The sequence below is a fragment of the Arvicanthis niloticus genome, chromosome 22 (genome assembly GCF_011762505.2).
Source record: "Arvicanthis niloticus isolate mArvNil1 chromosome 22, mArvNil1.pat.X, whole genome shotgun sequence".
Lineage (NCBI taxonomy): Eukaryota > Metazoa > Chordata > Mammalia > Rodentia > Muridae > Arvicanthis > Arvicanthis niloticus.
The window spans coordinates 45,290,614-45,312,835 of record NC_133429.1 but is presented as its reverse complement, the minus strand read 5'-3'; the positions used below and the strand labels follow the sequence as shown (position 1 = coordinate 45,312,835).

Sequence of the window (22,222 nt, the reverse complement as noted above, 5' to 3'; positions counted from 1 at the left end):
GGATTGAAACCATCCTTTGCAATGGGTTGGGATTGCGAAGAACATTTTCTCTTAACTTCTGGTTGGTTTGAGTTTCAAATAAAATGGCTTTCTGTAACATTGTCTTGGGCCACCTGTCCAAACAAATAACATGGTACTGTCATGATAAAAAAGTTCTTGGTGTGTCTTGAGGCAGCACAAAGTCAGAATATCTTGAGAACTTTCTAGAAGGAAGACATGCTCTATCATCATTCCCCATTCCGTTAGCTTCAGTGATAACCATTCCATATGTGGTAGTAATTTTTAAATCCCTTTCTGTGCATTGCAAAGATTAAAAAAATCCATTCTCTGAAGGAAAGAACATCATAGATAATGACTTCAAGAAGCAGGATGTACTGACTATGCATGCCACACCAGCCTATACAACCATCGCCCAGTTATTGTCTTCTGTGGGGCTTCCTAATAATATAATTCAGTCATCTCAAATTTCTAAAGTATGTACATATATATATATATAGTATATACATATATATGTATATATATACAATATATACAAAGTATGTATATATATCGTATAAATATGTGTGTATATATTATATATGTATATACATATGTATCTGTATTATATATACTAAATATATATGTGCGTATAATGTGTGTATATATGTGTGTATAACTATATGGATATATATGTGTGTGTTTGTATGTGAATGTATGTGTGTACGTGAAAGAGAGAGAGAGGGAGGAAGAAAGAGAAAGGAGAGAGAGAGGCTGTTTAAGCTGGGGCAATGCACAGCTTTAAATGTGGGTAAATTCCCAATACATAAAGAACAGATTAGGTAAGGAATGTGTCTGGATTTGGTTTATGGAGATTAAGAGAAAGTGCATTGACTCAGGGCTCTACATGCAAATTTATAAACAATATGCAGGTCGAACACTGACAGATGTTCAGGAACCAACGAGGGTGTTATACTTTGTTTCCTATTCTAAGGACAGTGGCACTGCAGAGCCCCTGGTGGCGACAGCATAAGGTTCATCAGTAGCAGTATATTGTCTCCTTCACCATGGGGGCTTTGTACAACATCCAACATAAGGGCTTCGTGAGTCAGTTGGAGAAACAATGCTTCTCGGTTTTTTTAAATTAAAAACATAATTGCTTCCTTTATTAAACATAGAGTCAGTTCTTTGCCCTCTGGTCTCTAAAACTGTACCAATTTTGTTACCTCTGTTTGAAATCAAACCTAGAAAGCTACGGTAACCACAAGAACCGGGAGGTCACAGTTCACCCTGTTAACATGGGGTACACACCTGCTGCTCTGTGAGAAATGAAAGGAGACAGGCGCTCATTTCTGGAGTTGTTTGGAATCTTTACTTCTCAAGGAAACTTCTGCCCCTTCCTCAGAATCCGACCAACACTAGGATTCGCCATAACTACTGCTCCAGCGTGGAGCCAGAATAATTTTGAATGTGGAAAATCAAAAATTGTCATCGGGCACAGCAGAAACCTTCTCTTTCTATTTCTCCATTCCAATGTGAAGAGTTTTACACGTTTGCCTAAGGAACAAACACATGTCAGGTACTCCACTGTTCAACAGATCACAGGATTAAAAGCCGGAGAAAAAGGGAACATTTTAACAAGCATAAAGGGACAACAAGACAACAACGCCCTTTACTTCCAACAAAGCTCACAGTGGGAGCATTTCTCTGTTGCTCTTAGAGGATTATAAATGCTTAGTGTGGTGAGTTTCAGAGCAACACACACAATAAGTGGGCTAACTTAAACAGCTTTTACAAGCAATTTTCAATAGGGACTGTAAATTTTTCTTGTGCATAGTTTGGGAGACTGTCTACAACAAACCAAAGAAAGACAGTTATGTTGAATTCAAGCAAGAAGGAACAAAGAACTCAACAGATAAGTACTTTAACATTAAAGTGTCAAAGAATCATAGAAACATTATGTGGTAATACTCGGTTGGAATCCTAAGAGTTCATATTTGCAGTCATAACCATTCATGGGCTCATCTGAACATCCATGCCTGCAGTAATTTAGAGCTTCGTGATGCATAAACTCAAATCATTCACACTTTAGGGCAGGTAAAACAGATCAAGCCCTTTAACCAATGTTTAAGTTTCTGTAGTCATGGACACTTGCCTTTCAAGCCAGCTTCCCAGCTCTTAGCTTCCTATAAATCCTATGATACCCATTAATGGTCTGTACAATACCCATGACATTTTCAGCAGTAATTATGATAGTTTATGCATTCTTCCTCAAATAATATATATATATATGTGTGTGTGTATGTGTGTATACACGTATATATGATTATATATAATATATGTGTATAATATGTAGTAAAATATTGTATATGTGCAATTTGCATAATAATTTGAGAAGATATACATTGTAATGTTATTTATAATAAACAATACAAAGATGAAGCTAGTCATTGGCATCAGAAACCAGAGGGGTTGTGATAGAATGAATCAAATGTTAACATTGCCTTCATGAATCTGAGAGGACAGACGAGTTAAAATTCATTGTAGAAAAAAAAAAAAGATATAATAGAGATTAAAGATAGTTTACAATTTAAGTTTAGAGTTATTGAACAAAAAAAGCATTTCTTTTGCTATTATTGCTACCTTAGACCTCTCCTTATCAAACTAGAAAAGGTAATATTAAGGTAATGTGTAGGGTAGGGCAGAACTTGTGTGTACTGATTACCCATCAAGAATATGTGACTGTATCCAGGCATACCAGGTCCAAGGTTACCAGACAATGGGTAGTGCCATTACATACAATAGATGCCAGTGACAGACAGCAAAGAATGAAACTTGAGGCAATGGTGGAAAGTTTCACCTAGCCACGAGCAGGGTATATGCACTCTTCATGTCCTCCCAATGCCCCATGTGTCTTACATTGTTCAAAACCATGTTTTTGTATAAAATAGTCTTTAATTCTCCATTAACCACATAACTATTGTCCATACATTTTCTCCCTTTCTGCTTCTACCCATCCTCTGAATCTGTTCCCAGTCCCTTTCCCACCATCCCTTTCATAAGCTAGGACTGTGCTCCATCTGATTTGTATGATGGAAATCACTCCCTCACCAGTCTTGCCCCTTCTGTATCCTCTTTGCTACCATCGCCTGACATCTACAATGGTGTCATGCTACAGAAAGAAACCTGAGTCTATGAAACATAAAATCGTCCAGAAGGAGACCAACCCACCAGTTTCATCTGCCCGTCTTCACTAAGGCTCTGGAGACACACATTTAAGACTCCGTTAAGCTCTTGTCCCCATCCATGGCTCCCAGTCTCTGTGCACATTTAGTGCTGTGCATGATTTAAAGTCCAAAGGGTAGGGGATAGCTTTATGATCCATATATTTGGGAACATATCTACACTTAAGGCATAATTCATTACATTAAAGTGATTTATGAGCTATGATCTATGGTAAAGCAAGAATATTAACATATACTTTGTTCTTCATGACTAAGCAGTACTCCTGGCACTTAAATGATCTCTGATATTTATCAAATGAAAAGATTAAAACAATGGATGGATATGCATATGGAGTAATGAATGAAAAAACTAATGAATGAATATATATGTATATATACATATATATGTATATAAGTGATAAGCATAAGCAGCTTCATAATAAAATATAATTATTATTTGGATTCTCTATAAACACCTAGAGGCATGATCAGGTGACCCCATAGGCCACTTTCTCAGCTATTAATTTTTCTAGCATTATTCCCATGGTTCTGTATTTTTAGAATTTGAAATTATAGATATCTATGGGTCCTGACATTCAACTTCACTTTTGTACCTCGGATATTTAAATGTATTCTCATTTGGAAAAAGGTCTGATTTTTAAGACAAAATTAATTCATGAAAATAATAATGCAAGAAGATAATAGCAATCTGTGATGCTTTAATTGGTACTGACTAGCCGCTTGGGATGTGGAAAACGTCCAAATGGCTACGTCAAGGTTTGTACTGGCACAGTCATCGCAGTTAATGTTTCAGTTATGAATTATCCTACTTTTAAAAATTCACTTCTCTCTTGAATGATTTCCATACTGCTGCCTAACACTGTCAGGGAGGTTTTCGCCTGGAATATTTTCAGGTGGCAATTACCCTATACCTAGGAATCATAAGCTCTCTTGACCAGCACGGTGGCACCACTGAGGTAGCATCAAGTTTCCTATAGTGGAACACATCAAAGAAATGATAAAATTACTGAGTCAGTCCCTCCTCCACCCATATAATATGGTTCATATAAACACATTCACATAGAGAGGGGAGGGACAGAGGAATGGGAGGAGGAAGAGAGGGAGAGGGAGAGGGGGAGGGGGAGGGGGAGGGGGAGGGGGAGGGGGAGGGGAAGAGGGGGAGGGGGAGAGGGAGAGGTGGAGTGGGAGGGGGAGGGAGAGAAGGAAGGAAAGTCTTATCGATATTTACTACTCAGGATACCTGATACCTCTTCCCCAACTTTCCCCCCTAAAATATGAAGGCTGACTTTAGAAAAGGAATTTTTTTTCTCCAAAATTACACTATGGTTATACCATTTCCTACTTTTCTTTCCTCCCTCCAATCCTTCCCATGTTCCCTTTCTTGCAAACTCAAATCCATGATCTTTATTTCTTTAATTATTATAACCTGGCTGGCCTGGCGCTCACAGTATAGTTCACTCTGGCTTGGAACTCACAGAGATCCATCTGCCTCTACCTCCCAAGTGCAGAGGCTAAAGTGTACATGCCTGGCTAGGTTTCGCCCTCCACTGCCTCCCCCTATTTTTGTACTTTTTATGAGTCTATTACATCTAGTTGGTTAAGTGATCACATGGTCCTTTATGCCTTTCCTATAGTTCTGACAGTAGTGGTTTCACTTCAGTGTTGTAGACTATTTTTGGTTGTTGTGGTGGTTGTTGCTATTGTTGTTGTTGCCCAAACTATTTGTCCTCTTGTGTGCCTGGTTTAGGGTTTTATTTTTCTAACTGTATGCTGTTTCATATTTGCAAAGTTGGAAAATTATTGTGAGACTAGGCCTGTAATTTCCCTCCAGAGAGGAAGTACATTTGCCTTTCTCAATGACATTTCATCAATCCTTGTAACCCTCAGTCCAGTTTTAGGTGTTAGGGTGATTCAGACAGTACTCTGGGAATACTGTTCCACCTCCCTTTCCTTCTTAAAGTGAGCAACAGGGGTATCCAGTCAAAAATAAAATGTATTCACAGGGCTATCTGCACTGGGGGTATCTTATCAGAAATAAGATGGGCTTGATATGGTTAGCTGCTTGGTGACTGTTGTCTTTTATGAGAGTCTTCTGGGGTCTGCTGGAAAACTCATATACCTTCAATCTCTAAGACTTCCTGGTGTTGACACTTACCTCCTTGGGTTAGAATAGAATTAGACTACTCTTTCTAAAACTTCACACTTCTCTACATGCTCTACTTTTCCCCCTTCTCATTGGACTTCTGATGTCAGAACACATAACAATTTGTACATGTTTTAACTTTTTTAAAAAGGTGTGTTGAGATACTTTGAAGATTTTATTTAACCATTACTCAAGTAAGAAAGGCAAATTATGGCAGTCTAACTTCTTTGAGAAGTTTAGTGTTGGTAAGTCATCAAGAATTCTGAAGTACTTCAACTTTTTCTTTGGCACTCACCCATTTTCACAGTAGCACCAAGTTACAACTACATTTATCTAGTGCCCTGCTGTAAGTTAACTGTTACAGACAGCTAGGGCAACCGTATTTTCTAGTTTTCCTGAGGTGGCCCTACTTTATACCTGCTTCTGAACTCATGTATATCCTAGAGGGATTTCTCTCATCACCTGAACCAAGTAACTATCCTTTTTATAGAAATTTGAGTTTTAGTAAATAACTCTTGGACACTGATGTCTTGAAGATATAAGCATAAGGATTCTGGTGATTCTGGTGGGAGTATTCTTAAAGACACAAAATATTTTTGAAAAGCACTAAATCACATTAAGCACTTATAGCAAATGTTTAAAATTACCATTGAGCAACTATTCCTGGTTACAGTGCTGTGATGTGTTCTCCAACATTTCAGTCATAAAGATGAGACATAGAGAGGGTGTGTGTGAGGCTGACTGTAATGTTATCAGCTTGTACTAGAGTCCAGGGTCATTCTAAGGGCCACATTAAACTGATGGCACACTCTATTACCTTCAAGGTAGATGACTTACTACAATAAGGTGGTCAAAAAGCCATCTTACAAAAACCAAGACCAATTTTAAAGCCCAGTGATATTGGAATTTAATATCATCTAACACACCCTTAAGATTCTCAGCTAGGTTTTACAATTTTCCAATCATATATTTTAAAGTTTGTGTTAGAATGGAATTTTCATAATTTTTCCTAAAATGAAGGTTACCAGAGCTCCCAGGGACTAAACCAGCAACAAAACGGTACACGTGGATGGGCTATGGCTCCAGCTACATATGTAGCAGAGGACTGCTTTATCTGGTTGGCATCAGTAGGAAGAAAGGCTCTTGGTCCTGTGGAGGCTTGTTGCCCCAGCATAGGGGGATGCTAGAGGGGTGAGGCTGGAGTGGGTAGGTGGGTGCAGGAACACCCTCTTAGAGGCAAAGGGGGGGAATAGAATGGGGGGTTGTAGAAGGGAGACTAGGAAGGGAGACATTTGAAATGTAAATAAATAAAATAACCAATTAATAATTTTTTGAAAGATAATTACTTGTAGATTCCAACTTCATTATTTTTTTCTATTTCCTTTCTTTACCATGGAATTCATTCAAATTGGTTGAAATGTAATGTCTGCCTGAATGTCCATCTGCTGGTGACAATTGTCTCCAACAGTGATGGAGACTGGCTGTCAGCAGGCAGGATACAGGAGAGAATGACAAAGAGTGATGAAGAGTGCAGGGTGAGAACATCTACCCATAAGATCACCTTCACTTTGAGATTTATTATCTGTGTATTTCTATATACACAAACCCTATCTTCTTACCCATAGATGAAACTAATCCATATCTTATCACACTGCCAAGAAAAATAAATGCAATTATGCTCCCAGTAAGAAGTTAATGTAGTCATTCAAATATTTTCAAGTCTGACTTTGAAATAAATATTTTCAAAAACAATAAAATCTACCTCTTTGGGATTACTTCCATTTTTGTGTTGCTATAAAATATAAAAATGGAAAATCTGAAAATCTAATGAGGCGTTAAACATAGGTGTGTTGTTGGCATTTAAAATTCTATTATTATCATTTTATTTCTGGTGTAAAACATGGGACAATACTACATTTTATTTCAAAGATTATATTAGAGTCACAGAAAACAAGGAAGTGGCTATACTATTCACACCATTTCTAATGCACTTTTTTAACCACTTAAAAGCAAAAACTCATGTATTGCCACACATTTCAGTTGAAATGTGCTGTTTTTTTTTTAAATCACTTAGGTTTTATTTGTTATTCCATAAATAGGAATTATTAGCCTCGGCTAATTGCTGAATATCTATAAGCACTTTCTGCATCAGTTTCTACTCAGCGTTTTTGTGATTTAGTGAGAACATTAACATTGTATTACTAACAGCAAAATGAGCCAGGGTTGCTCAGCATTCAAGGAAACAAGCTTTTCCCAATGCAGTAACCATTCCAGGCTAGCCTCATCTCACACTGCCTCAGGCAAAGCAACACTTACATACACACACACATACACACTCACACACATGCATGCATGCACAGGCACACACACACAACACACAGGCACACACACATGCATGCACACACACATGTACACTCACAAGCATGTGCACACACATACATGCACATGCACGTGCACATGCATGCATATGTGCACACACACCTTCACACACAACACACATGCACACACACAACACACATGCACATACACACACAAATATTATTTAAATAAAAAGCAAATATACAAAAATCCCAGCACACAGATATAGTATACTCTGCCCCCTATTAAAATAGGTTAATTATTAAAGAGATACTTTTTCAAGTCTACCTTAGAATTATACTAAAAAATCCTTATAAAGGTTCACACTTGTACCTTGTAGGAAAAAAAAAATAAGTCCTTCCTTCTTGATTGCCTCAAAGTTGTGACTAGAAAAACAATCCTGGTGACTAAAAAGGACACAGCAATGTTTATGCTCCAAAACCATGCTTTTGGGAAGATGATTCTTACAATTGAACAGCATAATAGGTTTGACCTCACCCACACTAGTGGAGAGAATGTCCCAGATTATGTAGCCATTAAAACTCTGCAACTCCAGCTCTTTGGTGAGTTAAAAACAATAATCAACCAATATCTTGATAACATTTGTTTATTCTATCTGTCTATCTATCTTTCTGTCCTTTCCACCTAAGTATCTATCTATCTATCTATCTATCTATCTATCTATCTATCTATCTATCTAACTATCTAACTATCTATTTGTGTTGGGGCAATGAGCACACAAACATACACATAGGTGCACACATACAGACACACAGACACACATATACCACATATACACATAAGTGCCCACACACACAAACACATGCACATACACACACCAGGTGCACATACACACAAACATGTGCATACACACATGCATACATACACACAGGTGCAGACACACCCATGTGCACACACACAGGTGCATACATATATACATGTACACACAGGTGCAGTCACACACATGTGTACTCATACATACACACATACACACACACACACACACACACACACACACACACACACACACACATACACATGAGTTCTATAGCATGTATGTGAAGGCCAGACAACAACTTGCAGTATTCAGATTTCTTTTCACCGTGTAAGGATCAAACTTTGGCTATCAGGCTTGGTAACAAGGGCCTTTCCCTGCTGAGACACCTCACTTACCCTTGATGATATTTTTGTGGCTATTACAAATGGGACTGAGTACAATTGCCAGTGAATCAGTGCCTTCTTTTAGGGGCCTTGTTCAACTATGAGGTTGTATTGAAGGACATCCTTAGAAATTTCTACAGCTGTTATATTTAACAAGATTTACTATTGTTGAATAATAATGTTCATACTTTATTTATTGGGAAAGTGGCCTATTTTGTTTTGTTAACCTATGGGCAACCTGTTTGATCTATGAACCTCCCTAAGGAGTCGAGGAAGCCCTAACAAATGGCCAGGAATCATTTTAAGAAATTCATGGATTTTGTTCAATGTCTTAAACACCTAAGAGCTACATGTCGTGTTTATATAACTGTCCCATCTCACAGATGTGCAAGAAGTCCAAATGTGAAGCAACACACAGAAACCTCATTAGAAAATCCTAAAGTTTACAGAAATTCCAATCCAAAAGAATTATATCAGTATCTACAATGGAGTCATTATTATAATCACTGATTATATACTTAGTAAAAAAAATAAAAATCAAACTCTGTAAAAAAATAATAATTGGCAGTTAAAACTAAATAGAAAAATATCACCTGTTTATAGTGTATTTGGAATTTTCATAGATTTTTAATACTAGTACATGAGTAGCCTCTCATGCTTATGACTGACACAAGAATATCTTGCTTTATCAGATATGACTTTATTCTTGCTTTTAATATAGTTAGAATGACTCCAAAAGAATGGGTACAATCGATGGGATATTCATGGGTGTTCTTATTTCCCCCACAAAAGCTGACAAATCTTCACAGAAACCCTCTGAAAATTGCTACCACCTCTTTTTCCAGTTTCTAACTAAAATTTTCATAACTTCTATGCATCTATGTGAATTGTTGACTCTTCTAACTATATATGGAAGTTTATGCACAGAAACATAAGATCTGTTTAAGCATTCCTACAAACTACAAGAACATCAAGTTACTAGCATTTTAAAATACTCATGGTGGTTGTCATCCTTTTAGAAAAATATTATGGTCAAGATACTTACATTGTAACAGTTCACCATGTCAAGATGTTTCACAGTTAACATTATTGCCAGTACCACAACTTAGTGCCACCTCGGCTCTGCTCATTTTTAATACTATTATAAAGATTATTTATCTGTAGTTGGAGGAGGCCCATTGAAGATATTTTATGTCTGATATTTATGTATGATTGGAGGAGGCCAATTCACACTAACGTGAGTAATGTGCTTTATGCAAACCTCACCACTTCAAACCTCATTCAAAATACACAAGAAACATGTACCGTGTGATTAAATATTTGGTTACTGTGACTATGGACCAGCCGAGTTAACTTCTCATTACCCATAATACAGGTGTTTCTGAGCGTGCATTTTCACTTTTTATGCAAATGATAAAAACAAAGCCTTCTTATGACTAAGCCTCAACCACAACAGCTCTTGAGATTCTTTAGCATGAGATCTACAAGAGATGTCCCTTCAATATGTTCATCCCTCTTGGAAAAGCTGAGGAAAACAAACTGATGTGTACATGTGTAAACAGGGACTAATTTATTCTCTGTGGGTTTGGATATGGCTTTCCCCTTTATCTGCTATACTAAGTGAGGTAAGTTGAATAGCTTCCCTGAATAATCGAATAGTTCTATTCCAAAGCAGAAGATGAACAGTCACAGAAGAGTGAATGAAAAACAGAGCATGTCCATAAGACTCCTCATGAGTAGCATATACTTAACCCTGAATAAACACAGGGTTTATTCAATAATATCCCAATATCTCCATAGAAAGGTTCAAACAGCAATACCCTGGAAGAGCCACACATATGATGTAAGCATTTATTCTGAGGCAAATTGGAAGGACACTTGTTGAAATAAGGCTGAGAGAACCACTGTGCAAAAGAAATAGGGGGATAATGTTATAGCAGTGCCAACTTCCAGTGGCCATGCCCAGTGAAACGGAAATGGAGCAATCACTGGGCACACTTGACCGTGTAGCATTTTCTCTATATTGTTTGTATGTTCGGGAAGGATGACCCCTTGGTGTTATACTATTGCTGATGAAGATAATCCCCTGACCTGTGAAAACAGATTTTATCATATTATCGATATTTAGCTCTAACTATTGTATGAAATGGTAATGTGGTACCATCTCTCTCACTGAATAGGATCTCCTTAGACCATGAACATAGTTAAAAAGTGAATACATTAAAGTTATTATTAATAACTTTTATTTAACTTTATTCACAAGCACACTTCCTTATACCACATCTAAGAAACCCTAAGGATGGTCCACATGAGTATTATACATGCAAGCTCTGCTTTTAACAAGTTCATCTAAAAAAATTTTTAATCACAAAGGAGGCTTGACTGTCTAATTATACATTTAGTAATCACAAAAATTGATCATAGGTTGTAATTGAAGCTGAGAAATTGAGATTTCTAATCATAATACCTGTGCAGATTTCCCTGATTGTTAGGCAGTGTCTTTTGAAAATACTCAATTTTATTTCTTTCAAGACAGAAAAGGACTACACCATATGAGTCCTAGAAGCAGGCTGAGCAAACCAACTCCCACAAACATCCTGATGAAACCAGTTCTCCCATAACCCGTTTTCTCAAGTCCAGAATGCTTTAAAGAAGAAAATTGAAGCAGGAAAGCAGAGATTACAACCAATAATTTGCAAGCATCCTTTGAAAAATGAGTCTCTTCTTTTCCCCCTGACTCTGTCTGTCTGTATATCTGTCTGTCTGCCTCTCTTTCTCTTTGTCCGTCTCTTTCTCTATCTCTCTATCTTGTGAGTATGCACACATACACACATGCACACACAGATGCATACATACATACATACACATACACACACACATCCTCCCAAATAGATTTCAGTTTTCTATGAACAGGATGAGGGAGAGAATGGAAATGACAGTAAAAATATAATGTGTTTGCCACCAGAGAAGACTTGGCCACAGATGCAGAGGTAAAATGTTAAAAGCAAGCAGGTGCCTGGCAAAACAAACCTTTGTTGAGTTTGGGCTAATCTCCTCACACATTGCGGCAAGTCAACATCAATGCTTACTAAAAGCAACTGAACACCATGAGTGAAAGACATGTCATCAGGGAAGTCAACCGTATCTCTAAAATGTTAAATGCTACCCATTACAACAAATCTCTTTCCATAGCTTCCTATAAACTATAACAATTCTGACTTTTTTATTCAATCTAAAAACTTGAATTTTCAACTATAGATCAAATTTTACCAAATATCAGATTTTCCTGTATTAAATATTATTTCAAGATTTAACTTCTGCATGAGTTTAAAATATGGACAGGGAGAGATGTGCATAAGATTCAATGTTCTTATGCATTGATAAGATTTTCTTTTTTCAAGAGTTCTTACTGTGGTCACAATTTGTCATATTACTATACATATAATATCTCTCCTTTATCTTCTCTCCTCCCCCTTTTTTTACCCTTTCTCTCTGTACCTCACATATATAATGTATAAAATATACACATATAATGGTGGTAGAAATTTTAAATATAGCTTAAAGGTATATTTCAGATTATAGTTTTCAGCTTGCTGTTTATTTTTCTATACAAATAGTTCATAAACATGAAACTAGTTTAATTTGGAAATCTATTTGTTTGACTCGGAGGCCGTGGAAATATAATACCAAGAGCAAAGGTACAAAAGAAATTGCAGTTTAATATTCACAGCACAGAATAACACTTAGTTTACTTACTAGACGCTAAAGAAACAAAATTGTAAATAGTTTCCTTGAATGATGTCACAGTTACTCCCTTATTCCACACCACCTGCTAAATGTCTTCAGGAGTCTTGATTTAAACATTCCTCTTGAGACAGCTTTTACTAATGAATCATTTCATTGTGGTCCATGGAATAATGATGAATAATTATTCTCTGAAGTCTGCTTTTGTCTCTTGGTCTACAAATCACAACATCTGCTAGATTTCCCTACTTTGAGTCTCTGTCAATGACTATCACCAAAATAATCACCAAAAGGTAAGTCTTTGAGTCTGGAATTTTTCTTTTACTACTTCTTATATTCATGTTATTACCAAATGCTGATGATTCTACTTGTCGTCTCTCTACACCCACAATATTACTACTTTTCTTACTAACTTCAAACCCATAATTCTGTGCCTTCCTCTGATCCTTCATAGTTGAGTACACTTAACTATAAATCAGACCTTTCTCCTATCCTGATTGTATAAGATTCTTTCATAGTTCATCCATGTCTAGAGAAAAAAATCAAAATCTTTCACATGGAAATTTAAATGTCTCATAGCACCAATACAGGTTCCTACCACTCTGCTACCAGGAAGTCCCACTCTGCACCTACTTTCTTTCACACGTGTTACCTCACCCTGGGAACGAGTTTCAAACTCATGACGAAGACTTGATCTATTCCTTCAGGCCTTTTCATAAACTGTTTCTTGTCTTTATGACTGTTGATCTAGTCAACTCTGAATTTTTGCTTATCATTCAAGTTATAAATTGATCACATTCCAAACTGAGGAATTTCTTATTTCCCAAAGCAGGCCACTCATTGAAAGCTAACATTGAGTATGTTTTGCTGTGGTCTTGGCTGTATTTCTTATAACGGCACAAATATGTTTTTCTTTTCCTTGCTATATCTTCCAATAATTGAAGACATGTTATTCTTGTGTTTCTATTCTCCGGGGTTAATCTCCACAAATCCAATACATAAATCTTTTTTGTAACCCACTAAACTTGGGATCTGGAATTCTATTGGGTATAGCTGGCTGAGGTGTGATCATTCTAAGAGAAAACTTAGTTCCTCTCGTCCTATAGGACACGGCTTAGACCAACTCCAGAGTTGAGAGTTGTTCTGAAGCTCCTGGAAGATTTGACAAGTTGTAGATTGTCTGCCTTTCTAGAGGTGAGGTATTTGGGACCCAGCTGTGCTTTATACACCACCTGGTCATCATCTCCAAAGCTCTCTGAGCTTCTTGGAAAAGTACACTGAGTCTTTTTAACCTTTCCAACAAAGTAAGAAATTAAAACGACCCAGGAACTTATTCTGTGAGGCATTACACTGCCTGTGCCATATGTAAAGGTTGTGAGGGAAGGGGCTTTGGTAGCTCAAGAATGGGTAAAGGCGTACATTTTAAAGTAGAAAGTTTGTCACCCAATATAGAAAAAGGCCAGAGAGCCCCAAATAGGGGTTTCTTGAGCATCACCACCTAATCCTTTCCTTTTAATTAATTTATGCTTCCCTAATTACATACATACATACATACATACATACATACATACATACATACATACATAAAATATTTTGGACACATACATGCTCCAGTGTCCTCTTATCCACCTTCCCATACACAGAACTTTTGCTAACAATTTTTCCAACTTGAAAGTTTTATATCTTCTTGGTTTTGTTTGCTTGTTTGTTTGTTTTGTAAGTCATGAGTGGTGGTTGCCTGTATGGTGGGGATTATTTACTGGAGTATACTAGAGACAGAACACGTGTCTACACTAGTGAAGAAATTGGCTCCCTTTCTCACCCTTCTACTTCTTAAGTTCCTTGAAGGCTGATTCTTCATTCCTTAGGTAAATCCACATAAACAAAAACAGATAGTTTTGCTAAGTATACTTAACTTTCAACATATATGAAATCTATAATATCTTTAATGAACATGACATAACTTCAGCCTTTGTCCTTAATGTAAGACACAGAACTGTGCTCCTCTCCATCTAATTCACAGAGCATACTTCATAGTCTATGATATTCCTCATAGTTGAGGAATATCTTGTAAGACATCAAGGACATTATAGGATGTTGAGTATTAAGATATTCTTCATGGTTGAGGAATGTACTACGGTACCTAATCAGTGTTATCTTATAGTATGTGATTACTCACAATTAACTGTAAGCTCATCAGCACATGCTTTGGAGTAACATTTACAGATATCTACATGGCTATAGCAGTATGGAGCCATCTTCATCTTCCAGGAGTTTCAGAGGGCTCATCTGTGCCCATTGCTCATTTTAATTGTAAATATATAGGCCAAGCTTGAGAAACACAGCTCTGGTGATCTATGACTTGAAATTTCTGCATTAATTTCCAATAACTCTCTAAACAAATGCCAAGGAGGACGCTCTTACTCCTATTAAATTATCGTTAATGAAGTAAGCAGCTCCCTAATTTAAAACACCAGATTTAAAATGTTACCTTTGGCTAATGCTGCATCCTGGGCACCTAGCTGGGTTCCTACCTGCCTTGAACTCAGTATCTAATTGATGTGAAAATTGTAAGTGTGTTATTCCATTTCTGTCTGAACCGCCTTATTAAAAACCCAATATTATTACCACAATTACTGAGTTCCTTAAGTGTTTTGCTTCTAATTGCCTCGTCATTTGAGATTTTAGCTTCTCTGACAGGAATTTCACTCAGTGTCTGCCTTCCTCACTATAATATAAAAATGTTCATCTGTTCTTAAGAAATATCAAATACAAGATGTTATACTGGAGTTCCCATTATGTTAAATGGGCTAGAGTTACTGAGCATTAAAGAAAAACAGATTAAAAAATATCTCCACAATTTTTTTTCCATGTCATCTAATGAGAACTCCCACTCTCTGTATGTTTCTTACAAAAGATTGTGTCAGATGTGACACACCTAAGAAGGCTTTCTGGCCTTAAATTCTACCACTTGCTCCATTGCAGATACAGACATCATTGTTATTCCTTGGTGTAGTTTTCCTAAGAAGGCTATCATCTCAGGGACCTTAACTTCTTCCATCTGCTTGGAAAGTTTATTCTCCAAATGGCCATGTGAGTCTTGCATAACACTTTCAAAACCTCAACCAACTATGCAAATTTCCTCAGCATGTTTCATGTCCCATCTGTGGTGGTTTGAATAGGCTTGGCCCAAGGTGTGGCAATATCAGGAGGTGTGGCCTTGTTGGGGTAGATGTGTCACTGTGGGTGTGGGCTTTAATACCCTCTTCCTAGCTGCCTAGAAGCCAGTCTTCTGCTAGCTGCCTTCAGAACAAGAGGTAGAACTTGTTCTAACCCTATGCCTGCCTGGACACTGCCATGTTCCTGACTTGGTGATATTGGACTGAACCTCTGAACCTGTCATCCAGCCCCAATTAAATGTCATCCTTATAAGAGTTGCCTTGGTCATGGTGTCTGTTCACAGCAGTAAAACCCTAACTAAGACAGCATCCTTTTTTTCCCAAAATGACCTAACACATCATCTAATGTGCTATATATTTTACTAATTTTTTATTTTTGTTGTATCCCATATAACAGGATCTGGTCTATCTTTGTCACCCAGATGTATTGTCTTTCATATCCTTTGTTTCCTTAAAGAAGCAGTAATTTAAGTCCTGTGGTGAAAGTGCTTTGCAGATATAACTGTGTTTGCTGATTAGCTGACCCTCAGGGAATTTCCTCGTGTTGTAACTTTCTCATCCCTTAAAAGCACTTGACAGCAGGCAGAGAAGCTAGTTGGAGACACAGCAAAGGAGGACACCAGAGGAAGTGCTGAGACTAGGGAGGGTACTGAGAGGTGCAGACCTGAGGAGGCTTGACTATGCAGCTAATCTCTCAGACTGGGAGACACTGAGATTGGAAAAAGCCATCATCCTAACAGAGGTGACAGAAGCTCTGGGAAGCCTAGATCCAGCAGCTCTATCATACCAGAATATGCTAACATGAATGATCTTAAGAGTAGATTCTCCCTAGGCTCACCACGAATAACCACAGCCTTGTGGTAAAAACATGATGCTCGATGTTCGATTCTACTCCACAAAACCCAGATAACAGATACTGTTGTGGCCTTGACCTATAATGACTAACAGGCATTGTATTAAGTCATTTAAACTTTCTCTAACTTACTATGCCAGCAACAATAAACAAATGTGACCTAGTTCAGGCCCTGAGAGCAGAATTTCTTATTTCTGTGGTTTCATTTCTTTGGTACTTTCACCTAGAACTTAGAAGAGCAACTTAAAACAGTAAACAATAAGGTATCTTTGAATTAATCTTATTTAGCATATGATTCATGTCCCTGAGATCTATATCTCAAAAGTAAATGAAATGTTTACCCAAAAATATATTGAAAACTAATATTAAAACATGAGAACTGAGTTGATTTGAAAACTTTGTTAAGGAGTTTGTATCTCCACTAGTTCAATGGAGCAGGGCATGGAGAGCAATCAGATATCAACATGGTAGTTCCTGAGATGCAGAACGCAACTAATCAGCAAGTGATAGAATGAAGATACCATGAGGCTGATACTGGAAAAAAGGATGGGAAAGAAGAAAAATAAGTGGGAAGGAAAAAGAAAGATAACGATTGTAAGATAAGAAGACAACAAAAATATCAAAGTATAACTTTAACTGCAGTATGGAACATACAAGTGTGTGTATGTGTGTCTGTGTATGCATGTATATATGTATGTATGTATGTATGCATGTGTGTATGTGTGTGTATGTGCGTATTATGTGTGTGTGTGTGTGTGTGTGTATGTGTGTGTGTGTGTATGTGTGTGTGTGGTGTATAATGGGTCACAAGATAAGATATATTTCTTACTGTAGGTGCTGTAATATAATTTATAAGCCACAGCCCTAAAGGTCATTTGGCTTTGTGCTGTGGAATACAGTGCAACGGTAGCCCTGACTGGTTGTAAGATGAAGACAAATGGATGGGGATATGCTGGATAAGAGTGAGCACATCAAGAAAGAATTACCATACTCTAAATGTACTTACATTCTCCAGGCAAAGTGAGCATCAGGCAAAGGCATGGAAGACGGTATATGAACTATGCCACCTTATTGTAATGAAGTAAAAGTGTATCCCCATGCTATGCCCTCCCTTTGCATTGAGTCTGGAACAGCAAGTTTGTTCTGCTTAGATCTATAACACTCAGCTTTGATGTAAAACCCAGCTTTGTCCAGAGGAGGCAGCTTGAGGCTTTGGTCAGCAAAATTCACAAGAAGCTATTTCCTTTCTCCCTTGTAAAACCCAGCCTTATCTGCCATCTGAAGTGATCCACTTATTAATGTCTTACCAATTTAGCTGTGAAGGAAGTGAGAAATGCCCTTGGTATACACAGCTAGAGACCTAGAAGCTGAACCTAGTTTGACATCTTCATGCCTTTGTAGGTGATGGAGCTAAAGCAAGGGCATGGCACGTCTATTATTTCCACAGCATTCGTCTGGATACTTTTTTGCCATTGATCCTGGTGTCCCTTGCTGGATGCTGCATAGAGATAAAGAAACTCACAAGGCTACAGTCTTTATTTCCTTATCTCAGGTGCATATGTTTCTTGGAGGCAGAATATTTTATACATCTCTGTGTTACCCATATTGTCCAGTGTGGTTGACTGTGTTGAATACAGTACACAGTAACTGCTGTATCAATGATTTATATGCTTTTGTGTTTAGGTTACGAGTACGGTTACCATATAATGGGCTCAGGAATTCTTACAATCTGTTAAGAACTTCACTGTATCACCCGTTTAAAAATCTATTTTGGCCAGGAAGTGGTGGTGCATGCCTTTAATCCCAGCACTTGGGAGGCAGAGGCAGGCAGATTTCTGAGTTCGAGGCCAGCCTGGCCTACAGAGTGACTTCCAGGACAGCCAGGGCTACACAGAGAAACTCTGTCTCGAAACACACACACACACATACACACACAGACACAAACCCACCAAAAACCAAAAATCTATTTTGTTTCAAGGTATATTACAAATTACATAATTCCTATCTAATTAAGGTATATTAAGTATGTGGATAAGGATAAAGGCATCCCAACCAGCTAAGAATTTTGCCCCAAGAATCCATTTTATATATAGGAGAAGTAGGAGGATCTTGGATAAATAACTCTCAAAGATAATATATGTCATGACAATACAAAGTCACTTTTAAAGTAAGTATTTTGTCATGTTTTCCCCAGGAAGTCAGACCTAAGAGCTATTGACCCCTGTGTTCTGGAATGTGATGTTCATACCGACAGATAAGAAAAGAAAATTCTAAAGCCTTCATGAGTTCCTCGGCTCTGCCACAGAGAAATAACATCAAAACATTAAAAAGAAACGAAGCATAGTCTGTTTTTCTTACTGATGATCCCAACAGTGTTAGCGATATTTTCTCATATCTCACAAGCTCTATAGCCCCTTCTCCCTGCTATTTTGTATTGTATAATTAGCATATAATTATGTGTTCCTTTACACTGGAGAGACTATCCTTTTATTAATGACTCTAAAAAAGTTTCTCACTATTTATCTTTGAAAGTGAGTTTAAAATAAAAGAATAAAAGGGACCTTATGATTTTTCCTTTCTTTTTAACTTAAAGGTAATTCAGGAGAAGGTTGTGTGTGCCATGGGCTCTCCTAAATTTTTCTTCTTCAGCATGGGGGTGGCGGGGAGTGTGGAAACAGATGTTGTGTCTTCTATGCTCTTCAGACTAAATGGGTTTGAGTACAAAAATGTGCTGTTGCCTAAATGGCTATCTGGCTGCTTCCCCTCCTTTCTGAGAAAGAAAATAGGTCAGAATGACAGCAGCAGCCGAGCTCTCTGAATGGAGTATGAAGGCAGAGGCAGAGTACGATTCACGTTTGTGGGAAGGGCAATGAAGTTACTCATTACTCAAATGAACTCACCCAGCCCCGATTTCTAGTAAGTTCTGGAAGATACCATCTCCCCTGCTGAGGCCTTGCATGCATCACTGCTGGTGTTGGCTGATTGCTTTCCTTCCACTGTGAGAGGTACCTGAGCATTCCAGATTGGATATGGGCAACTTTAAGGGAGTATGTACATTACGGAAATTTTAATCATATCTCCAGCCATGTGTTAGTGTTAAAAATCCCATATGACCATCACACATTGCCTCAGAAACAGAAATAGCCTCTGGGCTGATAGCAGCTCCCAAGCTACTCCGTAACCTTTTTTAGCCTCTCTTCTAGGCATCTTTTTGTGTCCAGGACCTGCAGAATTAGAAATAATGGTTTTCATCAAACTCAGACAGCCCTAGCTGTCTTACTCAAGACTGGTTAAGTGGACAGTGATAGCTGTGGTGGTTTGAATACCTTTGGCTCGGGGAGTGGCACTATTAGGAGGTGTGGCCCTGTTGGAGTAGGTATGGCCCTGTTAGAGGAAGTGTGTCACTGAGGGTATGGGCTTTAAGACCCTCCTCCTAACCACGTGGAGGCCAGTCTTCTAGCAGCCTTCAGATGAAGATGTAGAACTCTTAGCTTCTCCTGAACCACGCCTGCCTGGATGCTGCCATGCTCCCACCTTAATGATAATGGACTGAATCACTGAACCTGAAAGCCAGCCCCAATTAAATGTTGTCCTTTATAAGAGTTGCATTGTATAAAGTGTCTGTTCACAGAAATAAAATCCTAAGACAATAGCAATGAATACAATAATTACTTAAGCTTCTTACTAATATATTTGCTTATGCTTATGACTGTAGAAATCACCTCTGTTGAGCATTCTCTCTGTGCCATAATTTTGTGCTCTAACCAATTTAAAGGATGTTTCTGCTTGCCTTCCCTTTTTAAAAATTATTTCAGTGGAAAACACAGAGCTTATGACATTGGAATCTTTGGCGTTTTATGGCACTAGAGCAACATTCGACTCAACATTCCTATTTGTGCAAATTTGACCATCCAAGTACACTGTCATAGCATTCAGTTTATTGAAGAATATCTAAGTATGTCCATGTTTTACAAGTTTTTTTTTTTTTTTTTTTTTCCGCTCAGGGCACTGGCTGGGACACAATGCCCTGAGCGTGTTGCCCTGGTGTAATATCATACTAAATATGAGGAGGCTTTCCTTAAGTAGTCTTTTCTTGTCTGCTTTCAGAAGTAAAGGTTGAACTGGTAAGAATAGAGGCAGCAAAGCCATGGTAACAGGTGAGGCACAGAGGAGGCAAAGCAGTCTGGGTGACAGTTGAGTTGAGGAAAGGGGAACACGGACTTTTGTCTGACAGCAGGGGAGGCAATTTGATAGTATGCCTCCAGAAAGATGAAGGACACAGAGGGAGACATAGAAAAGGAGGGGAGGGTTAAGAGAGAGGGAGAAAGAGAGACTTAGATCTGATAAAATGGGAAAAGGAACTCAAGTCCAGCTTCAGTACCGTGAACACTTGAGGGGTTTTCATTTCTGCTCCCAACTGCATAAAGCCACAACTGTCACTATCAACTCTGAACACCATGAACGCTACCAGGGAACTCATATTGGAAGAACTTCCTGCCTGGTCACAGTTTTTGTTGTTGTTGTTGTTGTTTGTTTGTTGTTGTTGTTTGTTGTTGTTGTTGTTTTTAAATCCCAGGACAATGTTGGGTAACATGTTCTATAAGGTCCTTCATTACCAGCTGCTCTTAGTGAAGAAAATGAAAGAAAATCTGAAAATGTTGTAACCTATAGGGGTCTAGATGGGGTTTTCCTACCCAGGACTAATTAGTCTTTCATACATTTTATTTCTATACATTGGGGAAATTTTTGTGAAGGTGAAGCTCAACTTTAATTTTAGATTATTGAGAATATGGCCAACTGGGAAGGAGAGGGCACCACTGGAAAATAATTTTTGAGAATTCCAACAGCATTGTCTTGACCTTTTTATTTCAATGATCCAGAAAGTTAAATATATTCTTAAAGGTCTACCTCCTATGAAAAGAACTATAGGAACATTTTATCATTATAGCTGACAAATATATTAAATTGTATGTTAATGTTAAGTTAGGGGTACAGATTAAGGGATCAATTTTGAGAACTGAGCTGTGTGGCTGAGTCATATTCCCGCAATTAATTACTGTTATGACCTTGTGAAGTTACTTAACTTTGCAAAAGTATTGGTTTACTCACCGGTAAAATGGAGATTAAAATATCATCTTTATGGGGCTATTAAGCGGAGTAAATTAGATAATGTATTTAAAGCACCTTGTTCAGTGTGCAGCATATGTTTATGGGTCCCATAAATGTCAGCTTCCCCTTGTCTACTGAAGTGATGAAAACATGCAGTGGCTATAGAGAGTGAACCTTTTTTACTTATTTACTTTGTAGATGTATTTTAGAATTTCAAATCTTTAGTAAATTCTCACAATTCTTATTTTTAATACAAATAGTATGAGAGGAAAGTAAGTTCATGTTAATAAATACCTTACAAAAATTTATATCAGAAAAAAAAGGTTTTTAAACAAAGCAGAATGAATTAGAAATTTTGCAAGCACATAGAATAATATAATTGTTCTAATTAACTGATCATATACTTACTCGGTATAATTTTGGAAATACTTGCCAAAATCCAACCAACAGATGA

The 22,222-nt window shown here is 37.6% G+C and overlaps 1 protein-coding gene across 4 annotated transcripts in view; it reads right to left on the bottom strand.

Moving 5' to 3' along the window:
* The window catches only part of Tafa2 (TAFA chemokine like family member 2), a 450,421-nt gene that overhangs the window by 9,724 nt on the left and 418,475 nt on the right, over nt 1–22,222 (bottom strand). Inside the window, exon 5 of one of the 4 annotated variants that reach the window (XR_013106405.1) lies at nt 1,288–1,533. The exons of the other annotated variants lie outside the window; for them this stretch is intronic. The gene's annotated coding sequence lies outside the window, so the exon portion shown is untranslated. The remainder of the gene's footprint in view (nt 1–1,287; nt 1,534–22,222) is intronic. 4 annotated transcript variants of the gene reach the window in all.